Source organism: Dendrobates tinctorius, unplaced genomic scaffold (genome assembly GCF_039654945.1).
Source record: "Dendrobates tinctorius isolate UK_male_01 unplaced genomic scaffold, ASM3965494v1 ptg000144l, whole genome shotgun sequence".
NCBI lineage: Eukaryota > Metazoa > Chordata > Amphibia > Anura > Dendrobatidae > Dendrobates > Dendrobates tinctorius.
Genome location: NW_027361811.1, coordinates 11,057,971 through 11,070,433, shown reverse-complemented (window position 1 = coordinate 11,070,433; position 12,463 = coordinate 11,057,971). Strand labels below are relative to the sequence as shown.

Sequence of the window (12,463 nt, the reverse complement as noted above, 5' to 3'; positions counted from 1 at the left end):
TGTATGGGATGCAGTCAGGACCTGGAAGCCCATACATTGTGATGTCCTTACTAATATATACCTGGAAGAAGCCTGTAGTCTCTATCGTCTTCATTAGTGAAGCAGCTAGACTGTATGGGCTGCAGTCAGGACCTGGAAGGAGCTTGTATTCTCTACTGTATGGGATGCAGTCAGGACCTGGAAGCCCATACATTGTGATGTCCTTACTAATATATACCTGGAAGAAGCCTGTACTCTCTAGCGTCTTCATTAGTGAAGCAGCTAGACTGTATGGGCTGCAGTCAGGCCCTGGAAGGAGCTTGTATTCTCTACTGTATGGGATGCAGTCAGGACCTGGAAGCCCATACATTGTGATGTCCTTACTAATATATACCTGGAAGAAGCCTGTAGTCTCTATCGTCTTCATTAGTGAAGCAGCTAGACTGTATGGGCTGCAGCCAGGACCTGGAAGGAGCTTGTATTCTCTACTGTATGGGATGCAGTCAGGACCTGGAAGCCCATACATTGTGATGTCCTTACTAATATATACCTGGAAGGAGCCTGTACTCTCTAGCGTCTTCATTAGTGAAGCAGCTAGACTGTATGGGCTGCAGTTAGGCCCTGGAAGGAGCCTGCACAATCAGAATTAGGCTAGTTTCACACTAGCGCTTTTGAGCGCAGCGACGGCCTGCGCACGGCCGCCGCTAAGCCCCGCCCCCTGCCGCGCCTCCGCCGGTAGCTCCGCCTACCGGCACATGACGCTGCATGCATCCTGCGTCCCCTATCTTTATCACTGGGGGCGCAGGCCGTGCGCAGTATGCGTTTGGCGGCGCATGCGCCAAACGCAGCCTGCTGCAGTTTGGTTGCGCCAGCGCACCGTCAAAAAGGCGCATGCGCCGCCAAACGCATACTGCGCACGGCCTGCACCCCCAGTGATAAAGATAGGGGACGCAGGACGCATGCAGCGTCATGCGCCGGTAGGCGGAGCTACCGGCGGAGGCGCGGCAGGGGGCGTGGCTTAGCGGCGGCTGTGCGCAGGCCGTCGCTGCGCTCAAAAGTGCTAGTGTGAAACTAGCCTTAGCCAATAATATAAACCTGCAAGGAGCCTGTATTCTCTGTACAGGCAGTAATTTATACCTGGAAGCAGCCTGTATTCTCTGTACTGTGAGTAATTTATACCTGCAAGGAGCCTGTATTCTCTAGCATCTTCAGTGGTGAATCTGCTAGACTGTAAGAGCTGAAGTCAGGACCTGCAAGGAGCCTGTATTCTCTGTACTGGCAGAAATTTGTACCTGCAAGGAGCCTGTATTCTCTATCATCTTCATTAGTGAAACAGCTATACTGTATAGGCTGCAGTCAGGTCCTGGTAGGTGCCTGTACAATCTGAATTAGCCAAAAATATATACCTGCAAAGAGCCTGTATTCTCTGTACAGGCAGTAATTTATACCTGCAAGGAGCCTGTATTCTCTGTACAGGCAGTAATTTATACCTGCAAGGAGCCTGTATTCTCTAGCATCTTCAGTGGTGAAACTGCTAGACTGTATAAGCTGCAGTCAGGGCCTGCAAGGAGCCTGTATTCTTTAGGCTCTACCGATCCTGCACACCGTCGGACTGAGGAGGCCCCGCCCCTTCCGGTGACGTCATGATTTCAACATATCACTCCTCCCCCCACAAGAATTCAACTCCAAACTAGATGCTACCATCTACCCAGAGCAGAGAGAGGAAGCTGTGGGTGTCATGGCGGGAATTGGAGCATTTTGTGCGGACTTGGAGTGGTTTGGGGGGTCATTCTCCATAGAGTACATGTCATAGCGGGATTTGGAGTGTTTTGGGGTCACAGATCAGGTAAGTGAATGCTCATGCACGAGCTGGGGGTCTGCCTGGGCAGAAGGGGGTGATGTTGCTTGCATGGGGCTCCATGTGCATGCTGGAGGGGGGGGCTGCCTGGGCAGAAGGGGGTGATGTTGCTTGCATGGGGCTGCATGTGCATGCTGGGTGGTCTGCCTGGGAAGAAGGGGGTGATGTTGCTTGCATGGGGCTGCATGTGCATGCTGGAGGGGGGCCTGTTTGGGGAAAAGGGTGATGTTGCTTACATGGGGCTGCTTGTGCAAGCTGGAGGGGGGGTCTGCCTGGGCAGGAGGGGGTGATGCTTGCATGGGGCTGCATGTGCATGCTGGGTGGTCTGCCTGGGCAGAAGGGGGTGATGTTGCTTGCATGGGGCTGCATGTGCATGCTGGAGGGGGGCTGCCTGGGGAGAAGGGGGTGATGTTGCTTGCATGGGGCTGCATGCTGGAGGGGGGTCTGCCTGGGGAGAAGGGGGGTGGTGTTGCTTACATGGGGCTGCATGTGCATGCTGGAGGGGGGCCTGTTTGGGGAAAAGGGTGATGTTGCTTACATGGGGCTGCTTGTGCAAGCTGGAGGGGGGTCTGCCTGGGCAGGAGGGGGTGATGCTTGCATGGGGCTGCATGTGCATGCTGGGTGGTCTGCCTGGGGAGAAGAGGGCGGTGTTGCTTGCATGGGGCTGCATATGCATGCTGGAGGGGGGGGCTGCCTGGGGAGAAGGGGGTGATGTTGCTTGCATGGGGCTGCATGCTGGAGGGGGGTCTGCCTGGGGAGAAGGGGGTGATGTTGCTTGCATGGGGCTGCATGCTGGAGGAGGGTCTGCCTGGGGAGAAGGGGGAGATGTTGCTTGCATGGGGCTGCATGCTGGAGGAGGGTCTGCCTGGGGAGAAGGGGGTGATGTTGCTTGCATGGGGCTGCATGTGCATAGTGGAGGGGGGGCTGCCTGGGGATAAGGGGGTGATGCTTGCATGGGGCTGCATGTGCATGCTGGAGGGGGGTCTGCCTGGGGAGAAGGGGGTTATGTTGCTTGCATGGGACTGCATGTGCATGCTTGAGGGGGGGGTCGGCCTGGGGAGAAGGGAGTGATGTTGCTTGCATGTTGCTGCATAATGGAGGGGGGTCTGCCTGGGGAGAAGGGGGTGATGTTGCTTGCATGGGGCTGCATGTGCATGCTGGAGGGGGGTCTGCCTGGGGAGAAGGGGGTGATGTTGCTTGCATGGGGCTGCATGCTGGAGTAGGGTCTGCCTGGGGAGAAGGGGGTGATGCTTGCATGGGGCTGCATGCTGGAGGAGGGTCTGCCTGGGGAGAAGGGGGTGATGTTGCTTGCATGGGGCTGCATACTGGAGGGGGGTCTGCCTGGGGAGAAGGGGGTGATGTTGCTTGCATGGGGCTGCATGCTGGAGGAGGGTCTGCCTGGGGTGAAGGGGGTGATGTTGCTTTTATGGGGCTGCATGTGCATACTAGAGGGGGGTCTGCCTAGGCAGAAGGGGGTGATGGGGCTGCATGTGCATACTGGAGGGGGGTCTTCCTGGGGAGAAGGAGGTGATGTTGCTTGCATGGGACTGCATGTGCATACTGGAGGGGGGTCTTCCTGGGGAGAAGGGGGTGATGCTTGCATGGGACTGCATGTGCATGCTTGAGGGGGGGGTCTGCCTGGGGAGAAGCGGGTGATGTTGCTTGCATGGGGCTGCATGCTGGAGGGGGGGTCTGCCTGGGGAGAAGGGGGTGATGTTGCTTGCATGGGGCTGCATGTGCATGCTGGGTGGTCTGCCTGGGGAGAAGAGGGCGGTGTTGCTTGCATGGGGCTGCATGTGCATGCTGGAGGGGGGTCTGCCTGGGGAGAAGGGGGTTATGTTGCTTGCATGTTGCTGCATAATGGAGGGGGGTCTGCCTGGGGAGAAGGGGGTGATGTTGCTTGCATGGGGCTGCATGCTGGAGGGGGGTCTGCCTGGGGAGAAGCGGGTGATGTTGCTTGCATGGGACTGCATGCTGGAGGGGGGTCGGCCTGGGGAGAAGGGAGTGATGTTGCTTGCATGTTGCTGCATAATGGAGGGGGGTCTGCCTGGGGAGAAGGGGGTGATGTTGCTTGCATGGGGCTGCATGCTGGAGGGGGGTCTGCCTGTGGAGAAGGGGGTGATGTTTCTTGCATGGGCCTGCATGCTGGAGGAGGGTCTGCCTGGGGAGAAGGGGGTGATGTTGCTTGCATGTTGCTGCATACTGGAGGGGGGTCTGCCTGGGGAGAAGGGGGTGATGTGCTTGCATGGGGCTGCATGCTGGAGGAGGGTCTGCCTGGGGAGAAGGGGGTGATGTTGCTTGCATGGGGCAGCATGTGCATGCTGGAGGGGGGGTCTGACTGGGGAGAAGCATGTGATGTTGCTTGCATGGGGCTGCATGCTGGAGGGGTGTCTGCCTGGGGAGAAGGGGGTGATGTTGCTTGCATGGGACTGCATGTGCATGCTTGAGGGGGTGTCTGCCTGGGGAGAAGGGGGTGATGTTGCTTGCATGGGGCTGCATGTGCATGCTGGAGGGGGGTCTGCCTGGGGAGAAGGGGGTGATGTTGCTTGCATGGGGCTGCATGTGCATGCTGGAGGGGGGTCTGCCTGGGGATAAGAGGGTGATGTTGCTTACATGGGGCTGCATGTGCATGTTAGAGGGGGTCTGGCTGGGAGAAGGGGGTGATGCTTGCATGGGGCTGCATGTGCATGCTGGAGGGGAGTCTGCCTGGGAGAAGGGGGTGATGTTGCTTGCATGGGGCTGCATGTGCATGCTGGAGGGGAGTCTGCCTGGGGAGAAGAGGGTGATGTTGCTTGCATGGGGCTTCATGTGCATGCTGGAGGGGAGTCTGCCTGGGGAGAAGAGGGTGGTTGCTTGCATGGGGCTGCATGTTCATACTGGAGGGGGGTCTGCCTGGGAAGAGGGTGATGTTGCTTGCATGGGGCTGCGTGTCCATGCTGGAGGGGGGACTGCCTGTGGAAATGGGGGTGATGCTTGCTTGGGGCTGCTTGTGCATGCTGAAGGAGGGGTCTGCCTGGGGAGAAGGGGGTGATGTTGCTTGCATGGGACTGCATGCTGGGAGTCTGCCTGGGGAAGTGGGTTGCATGGGACTTTGTGCTCGGGGTCTGCCTAGGGAAGGAAGTGCGCTGCCACTCGCCCTGCCGAGTGCGCTGCCGCTGTAACCAAGGTTTTCCCCCGGCGCTGCACCTTTAAGGCTAGGGCCCCCCTGTTTTGGTTGCTGTGATGTGGTAGTGGGCTTCATACAGTCTGATCAGAATGTACAGTAATAACCTCATGTTCAGGTTGTACATTTTAGCTGATGGGCATTAGATCACGGTGTGAATATTGGGAGGGGTGGCCATGTCTTTTTGTACAACTTAGGCAGGATTTTTCTTACATAAATGTCTTTGTTTTCTTCTAGGTGTTGTGGGTTTCCTCCATCTTCTCTCACCGTGCCCTCCACAGTAGTGACCTCTTTGGATGCCAATTCATCATTTGTCATCTCTCCACCAAGTGCAGTACTGGTGTCTCCACCATCCGTGTTCTGCCAGGATAGGTGTGACCCAGCGCCCCTCCGATGTCCAATAGATGAGTCTAAGATCTCTGAAATTGCCCTCCCCTCTTCCGATTGCTTGCTAGGGTTGGTTCTGTGGGGGTCTACCACCTTTTGATTTCCTTTATCCAATATTTAGTTCTCACCTTTACCATATTTGCCTTACATACTGTCTGTACTTTGATGCTTCTCTGTCTTTTTTTCGGGGCTTTGTTTTATGTTTTTTGGGTCATCCTAGGATGTATTATCTATGGCACAGGGCCCACCTAGATCCCCTTCCCTTTACCCACGCTCGTGTCCTATAGTGAATTCAATGAGAAATGAATTTTGTGTTAAGTACCGCCATATAATTTCTCCTACGCCTCATTGGGGGACACAGACAGTGGGTGTTATGCTGCTTGCCACTAGGAGGACACTAAGTAAACCAGAACTCCTCCCCTGCAGTATACACCCTCTTGTTGGATGAGATTTCTCCAGTTCTTGCTTAGTGTCTGTAGGAGGCACTTGGATCTGGCTTCAGACCCCACTGTTTTTATTTTCCTTTTTGATTTTTCTGTAAATTTTTATTTGTTAATTAACAGAGTGAAGGGGGCGACTGTTCCTTTCTACGGCCCGCTCTCCCCCGAACCAACAACAGGCAAGCACGCGGAGTATACCTCCCTGTACACTTTCCTGTGACGAACGGGGCTGATTCCTCTGGCGATGGTTCCTTTACTGTCCCGGTAATCCACAGATACGAGGGCATGAGGAGGGCTCTGGAGCACAACAGATGAAGCATGGAGTGCAATGGAAAAGACTGGAACTGCGCTTCCGAATGCCCTGAATCAACCCCATAGCTCTCCATCCCCCTGCCCTTAGGGAGGATCGATTGAGCATACCCCTTTAAGAACGCCTCCAGCTCTGCTACATCAGCCCAGGAGGATGAGAAGACCTGCATGGGTGGTCCCGGACAGCGCGGCCGGCCTGAGCACTGGAGTAGAGGTATGGGGTCGGTTCCTGTTTCCCGGGAGAGGTGCTGACTTTGTCTCAGTGGAGGTGCACAGGCAAAGACCCCCTCCCCCCGCTCTCGGCGCTTACCGTGGGTAGGCAAAAAGTTTAGTCCCTGGCGTTTCTGGCCTACTAGGCCGCAATTTGAATAGCGCCGCCGTCCCCCCTCCTTGGCGCCTCTCGTCCCTTACGAGACGCGCAATCCTAGTCTCGGGGGTCATGTCATTTACTTCAGCCTTCTCTTGACTCGGACTGTGAGGCGCGCACTCTGCCTGATATCGGGTGACACCACAGGGCCACTGCTATTCCTCCCGTGGACACAGCATAGGACCGGGGTAAGCTGCATCTGCCCTCAGAACAAAGCTTAACCCCTTCCCAGCACATTCCCTGCAGCTGCAGACCAGACTCTGCTTTTAACCCTTTCAGGAGCGCTATGTCTCAATCTAAGGAGGCTAAACGGGCTGCTAAGAAGCACACCGCGTTTTTTACCTTGTGTACCACTTGCAAGAATGCCTTGCCCAGTGCCCAGACTAATCCGTTATGCACGGGCTGTGACCCGGCCTGCGCTCAAACGTTCCTCGCCGCTGTCGCTGCTGACGGACTTCCTGCGTTTAATCCCCCTGAGTGGGCTGCGTCCCTGTCACGGTCGGTGGAGTCACTGACCCAGGCTATAGACTCACTCCGGGAGACCTCTTTAAGTCAGAAAGCGTCTTTACCTCCCAAGAAGGGCTCTGGCGACGGCCGGGAACCGTCCACCAGCAGGGGCCGTACTTGTTCAAGGGATGGTCAGGTCTCTAGAAAGCGGACCCATGACGCGTCCCCTAGTCACGCTCACGCTTCCGCATCGGTGAGTTCTGTCTCTCGCTCTCCCTCTCCTAATGTTCACAGTGAGCACGACTCTGAATTCGAATCTGACACGTAAGCCCCTCAGAATCCCCCAAATGACCAAGAGTTGCTTGATTCTCTTATAGAATCAGTCAACAGGATTCTGGAGTTGGATGAGGAAAACATTCCCGCTCCAGCACACGCTATCTCATTTAAGAGAACCGAACGTGTATGCAGGTTATTTACCAGCCATCCGGAGTTTAAGGACATTGTCCAGAAACATAGGGATCGGCCACATAAGCGGTTCACAGGGCAAAAGTCTACTGAGGCTAATACCCTTTTGTTCCAGACCTAATGAAGGATTGGTTACAGTCCCCTTCGGTGGACGCTCCTATCTGTTTCTGAGGGCTCCTCAGTCAGAAACCCCTCCGATCGTGAAATTGACTACCTTGCCCGCTCAGTTTTTGAACCTTCAGGAGTGGCGCTTTTTCCATCTTTCACGGCGACTTGGGTCACGAATGCAATGGCCGCTTGGGCATAAGTCTTAATTCCAACCTTCCAGGGCACCAATCTTCCACCCGGAGGCAACTAGTGTCGCCAGGCAGATAATTCACGCAGCGGACTTTGTAGTGGACTCTTCTTTAGATGCCGCCAATTGCGCTGCTCAAACTGCCGGGCAGATGCCACATCTAAAAGATCGTTGACTTCTCTGCCCTATCAAAATGGTCATCTTTTTGGAGAGAAACTGGACCAGCTCATTTCTGATACTACCGGGGGAAAAAATAAATTCCTTCCTCAACAAAAGGCTGTTCGGCCGTTTCGGAACCAACAGCCGACGTGTTTTCGATCTCTTCGCAACAACTCCAGTTGGTCCTCTTCTACCTTCTCTTCCGGTTCAGGTCGGTCCCCACGCGGAGACAGAGGATCCCAAGTCTAACCGCTCTTGGACTGTGAAAAATGAGGATGAATGAACGCATGGAGATCAACATCCAACACTGCGGAGACACCATCACATGTTTCTCAACGCAGTGATTCTAGAGCAATGCCCCCATCCCTTATGGGAAATATGCAAAGAGACTGCCCTTCCCGTGGTTGTTCCTTCCCGGGGAAAGACCTGGCTAGTCATTGCTTGCGTTGAGAAACATGTGATGGTGTCTCCGCGGCTTGTGTTTTGCATAACCGCTCCTGGAAGCCCAGGCCTAAGGCATCTGGATCTTTGGGAGCCAGATCTCATAGATCTTCTACGCAATGACTTGTTGCGGTATTCGGCAGACACCGACAAAGTAGGCGGTCGTCTACTTTCCTTCTGTCACACCTGGCTCGCGGTCGTCAACAGCAAGCGGGTTAGGGAGCTGGTGGCCTCCGGATACAAGATAGAATTTTCTTCTTCCCCCTCCAACATGGTTTTTCCCATCATCCTCCTCCTCCTCTCCCCCCCCCCAAGAAAAAGACAAGAGCCTTCCTTCGGGCTGTTCAGGCTCTGCAAAGGAACGGAATCATCACTCCGGTCCCTCAGCACGAAAGGTTCAGGGGTTTTTATTCAAACCTTTTTGTGGTTCCAAAGAAGGACGGGATGATGTAGCCCATACTGGATCTCAAACTGTTAAATCAGTTTGTCAAGGTACGGAGATTCCGAATGGAATCTTTCTGATCAGTTGTCGCTTCCATGGAAAAAGGAGAGTTCCTAGCATCCATCGACATCAAGGACGCTTACCTTCACATTCCGGACTTTTTCCCGACCGACGTCTCACCATTCGTTTCAGCATAAGAGTTCTCAGAAAGATGGTGGCAGCGATTGAAGCAGTCCCATTCGCACAGTTTCATCTCCCTCCCTTACAACATGCATTGCTGTTAGCTTGGGACAAGAACCTGTTCTCCCTGGACCGTTGGTTCCTTCTTTCTGTCCCTGCGGGTCACATAAGCCCTCAAGTGGTGGACACTGAAGTCCTCCCTGAATCAAGGGAGGTCTCTTCTCCCAGTAAGATGGTTGGTAGTAACCACCGACTTAAGTCTTCTAGGCTGGAGTGCGGTCTTTCGTCACCACACGGCATAGGGTCGTTGGTCAACTCGAGAGTCATGTCTCACCATCAACATTTTAGAGATACAAGCGATCAGATTAGCTCTACGGAGTTTTCACCATCTCCTCGCAGGTCACCCCATCAGGATCCAATCCGACAACGCCACGACTGTAGCGTATATCAACCGCCAGGGAGGTACTCTGAGCAGGATGGCCATGCACGAAGAGAGTCACATCCTCCATTGGGCCGAGACCAACCATTCGCCCATCTTAGGAATCCACATCCCGGGCGTAAAGAATTGGGCAGCAGATTTTCTCAGTCACCAAGGCCTTGCCTCGGGAGAGTGGTCTCTTCATCCGGAAGTCTTTCAGCAGATGTCATCGGTGGGGGACTCCAAATGTGGATCTCATGGCCTCAAGACTAAACAACAAGGTTCCTCGATTCATTGTCCGATCGTGCGATCCATGCGCCATCGGAGCGGATGCCATAGTTCTGCCGTGGCACCGGTTCCAGCTCCCGTACATCTTTCCCCCTCTTCCCTTGCTTCCGAGGGTCATCAAGAAGATCAGAATGGAGGGAGTACCAGTAGTCGCGCCAGATTGGCCGCGCCGATCATTGTACGCTGAACTAATGCAACTAGTCGCCGACGTCCCCTGGCGACTTCCAGATCGCATGGATCTACTCACAGGGCTTGATTTACCACCAGGACTATGGGGCCCTGTCTTTGACGGCGTGGCCATTAATTCCTGGATTTTAGCACAGGCTGGGTTCTCTCACGACGTAATTTCCACCATGATTAGTGCTAGGAAGCCTGTGTCCATGCGCATCTATCACCGCACCTGGAAAACCTTCTTTTCGTGGTGTAAGGATCATGGTCGATCCCCTCTAGTGTTTTCCATTCCGGCCATATTGGCATTCCTTCAATCCGTATTAAAGTCAGGCCTCCCGCTTAGCTCGCTCAAGGGCCAAATTTCGGCCTTGTCAGTGCTGTTCCAGCACAAAATTGTCACCAAACTTCAGGTCAAGACGTTTGTTCAGGGAGTTTCCCATGTGGGGCCTCCTTATAGAAGGCCATTAGAATCATGGGACCTTAACCTGGTTCTTACAAGAGGCTCCATTTGAACCGCTGCAGGACGTGCCACTGACCATTCTCTCTTGGAAGGTGGTCTTTCTAGTGGCAATTACGTCAATTAGACGAGTTTCGGAATTGGCGGCCCTGTCCTGCCGTCCTCCGTTCCTGAATTTTTATCAGGACAAGGCAGTTCTCATGACGTCCCCGTTCTTCCTGCCCAAAGTAGTTTCCTCTTTCCATCACAATGAGGAAATTGCCTTTTGTCCGGTACCAGTCCATCGCATTGAGAAGGCCCTCCACACCCTGGATGTGGTTAGGGCTCTGAGACGGTACATCTCGCGGACAGCTCCATTCCGCAAGTCAGATGCCCTGTTCATACTTCCAGAGGGGCATAGGAAGGGTCTAGCCACTTCAAAAGCAATGCTAGCCAGGTGGATTCGTTTGGCGATTCAGGAATCCTACCGTGTCAGGAACGCGCCTGTCCCAGCAGGGATTAAGGTACACTCTACCCGCTCAGTGGGCGCCTCTTGGGCCATTCGGCACCAGGCCTTGGCAGAACAGGTCTGCAAGGCTGCGACTTGGTCCAGTCTGCATACTTTTACAAAACATTACCAAATTCATTCTCAGGCCTCTGGAGATGCAGCTCTCGGCAGACACATCTTGCAATCGGCAGTACCACAGTGTTGACTCTGGTACATGGGGTATTAGCAGATGTATGCTCCCCACCCAGGGACTGCTTTAGGACTTCCCACTGTCTGTGTCCCCAATTAGGCAAAGGAGAAATAGGGATTTTTATGTACTCACCGTAAAATCCATTTCTCTGAGCCAGTTATTTGGGACACAGCACCCACCCTGTTTAGCCTATTGGCTCACTGTAGCATTCTTAGGTTTTGCCATAGTTATGGTTATTGTTCACTGTTTATGCTCCTGCTTTTTTCACTGAACTGGAGAAATCTCATCCAGCGAGAGGGTGTATACTGCAGGGGAGGAGCTAACTTTTTTTCTGGTTTACTTAGTGTCCTCCTATTGGCAAGCAGCATAACACCCACTGTCTGTGTCCCCCAAATGATTGGCTCGGAGAAAAGGATTTTTGGTGAGTACACAAAAATCCCTATTTTTGCAGCTGAAGTGCCCTGGGACTTTGGTGCAAAATGTTTTTTTTTTTTTGTCATTAATCTTTAATGTGCCTTAATTCATTGTTTTGATTTCTAAAACTAATTATCATTCATGTGTATGTATACATATATTTATATATTTTAGTTCTATTTGACTTGTAATAAAATAGTTTGACAGATATGAGTTGAATTTTCATTTCTAGAATGATAAAGCTCGGTGTGACATTAGTGGATTTCCGTATTTTTCGCTTTGTAAGATGCACTTTTTTCCTCAAGTTGGGAAAATTCGGGTGCGTCTTATAAAGCGTACATGCCTTACTAATATTGTGGGTGTAGGCCGAAGGCTGGGATGAGGGGGGGGGGGGCCCGGTGGTTGCTGGCCGCTGCTGCATGTGTCTCCAGTGCCTAGCGGTGCTGCGTGAGTGGACAAATTAGCGGAGTCCACTGCACACGTGCAGCCACGACCCCTGGGTAAGCAATAAGATGCATGGATTATAAGAAGCACCACCATTTTATTAAAAAATGGTTTTCTTATTTTTCTCCGAAAAATACGGTAACTGCATTTGGATCTGTATCGGGCTGTGTCCACACATTGTGGTTTATTGGGGGAACTATCTGCAGGGAAGTCCTCACCAGTAGACCAGACCCGCACTTCCATGGAGCCCATACAGCCGGACCAGCTGTATGTTTTGTTTTTTTGTTTTTTTTTGTTTTTTTTAAAGTCCATAATTGTTTTTTCTTAAAAATACATCAGCTGCTTCTCGCTGAGGGTCTGACTGCTGCTGTCACCACTGATGGGACAGGCTATGGCAGATTTTCCAGAGGAAAAAATATCTTTGTAATGTTAGGCAATATTCACATTTTATTTTTTGGATACTAAAGGTTTACAAAATTCTGATGACCTGTGACAGAGCTGGAATGAATGTGTCGCGTGGATTTATGTCTTGTTACATCAAAGAAGGAATGTGCTCCTCAGACCTCCTGGAGACCACAACCCTGGATCAGACCTAAAATCACAGGACAATAAGGGGATGTGCACACGTTGCGGATTGCTGGGTGGAATTTTCCGCGCGGAAT

At 53.0% G+C, this 12,463-nt stretch overlaps 1 long non-coding RNA gene across 1 annotated transcript; it reads left to right on the top strand.

Moving 5' to 3' along the window:
* Positions 1-1,422: 1,422 nt before the first annotated feature.
* LOC141049504 (uncharacterized) lies at positions 1,423-11,567 on the top strand. The gene is made up of 2 exons (XR_012220373.1): positions 1,423-1,825; positions 5,238-11,567. It is a non-coding gene; the product is annotated as an uncharacterized lncRNA (long non-coding RNA).
* The last annotated feature ends 896 nt before the right edge of the window (positions 11,568-12,463 follow it).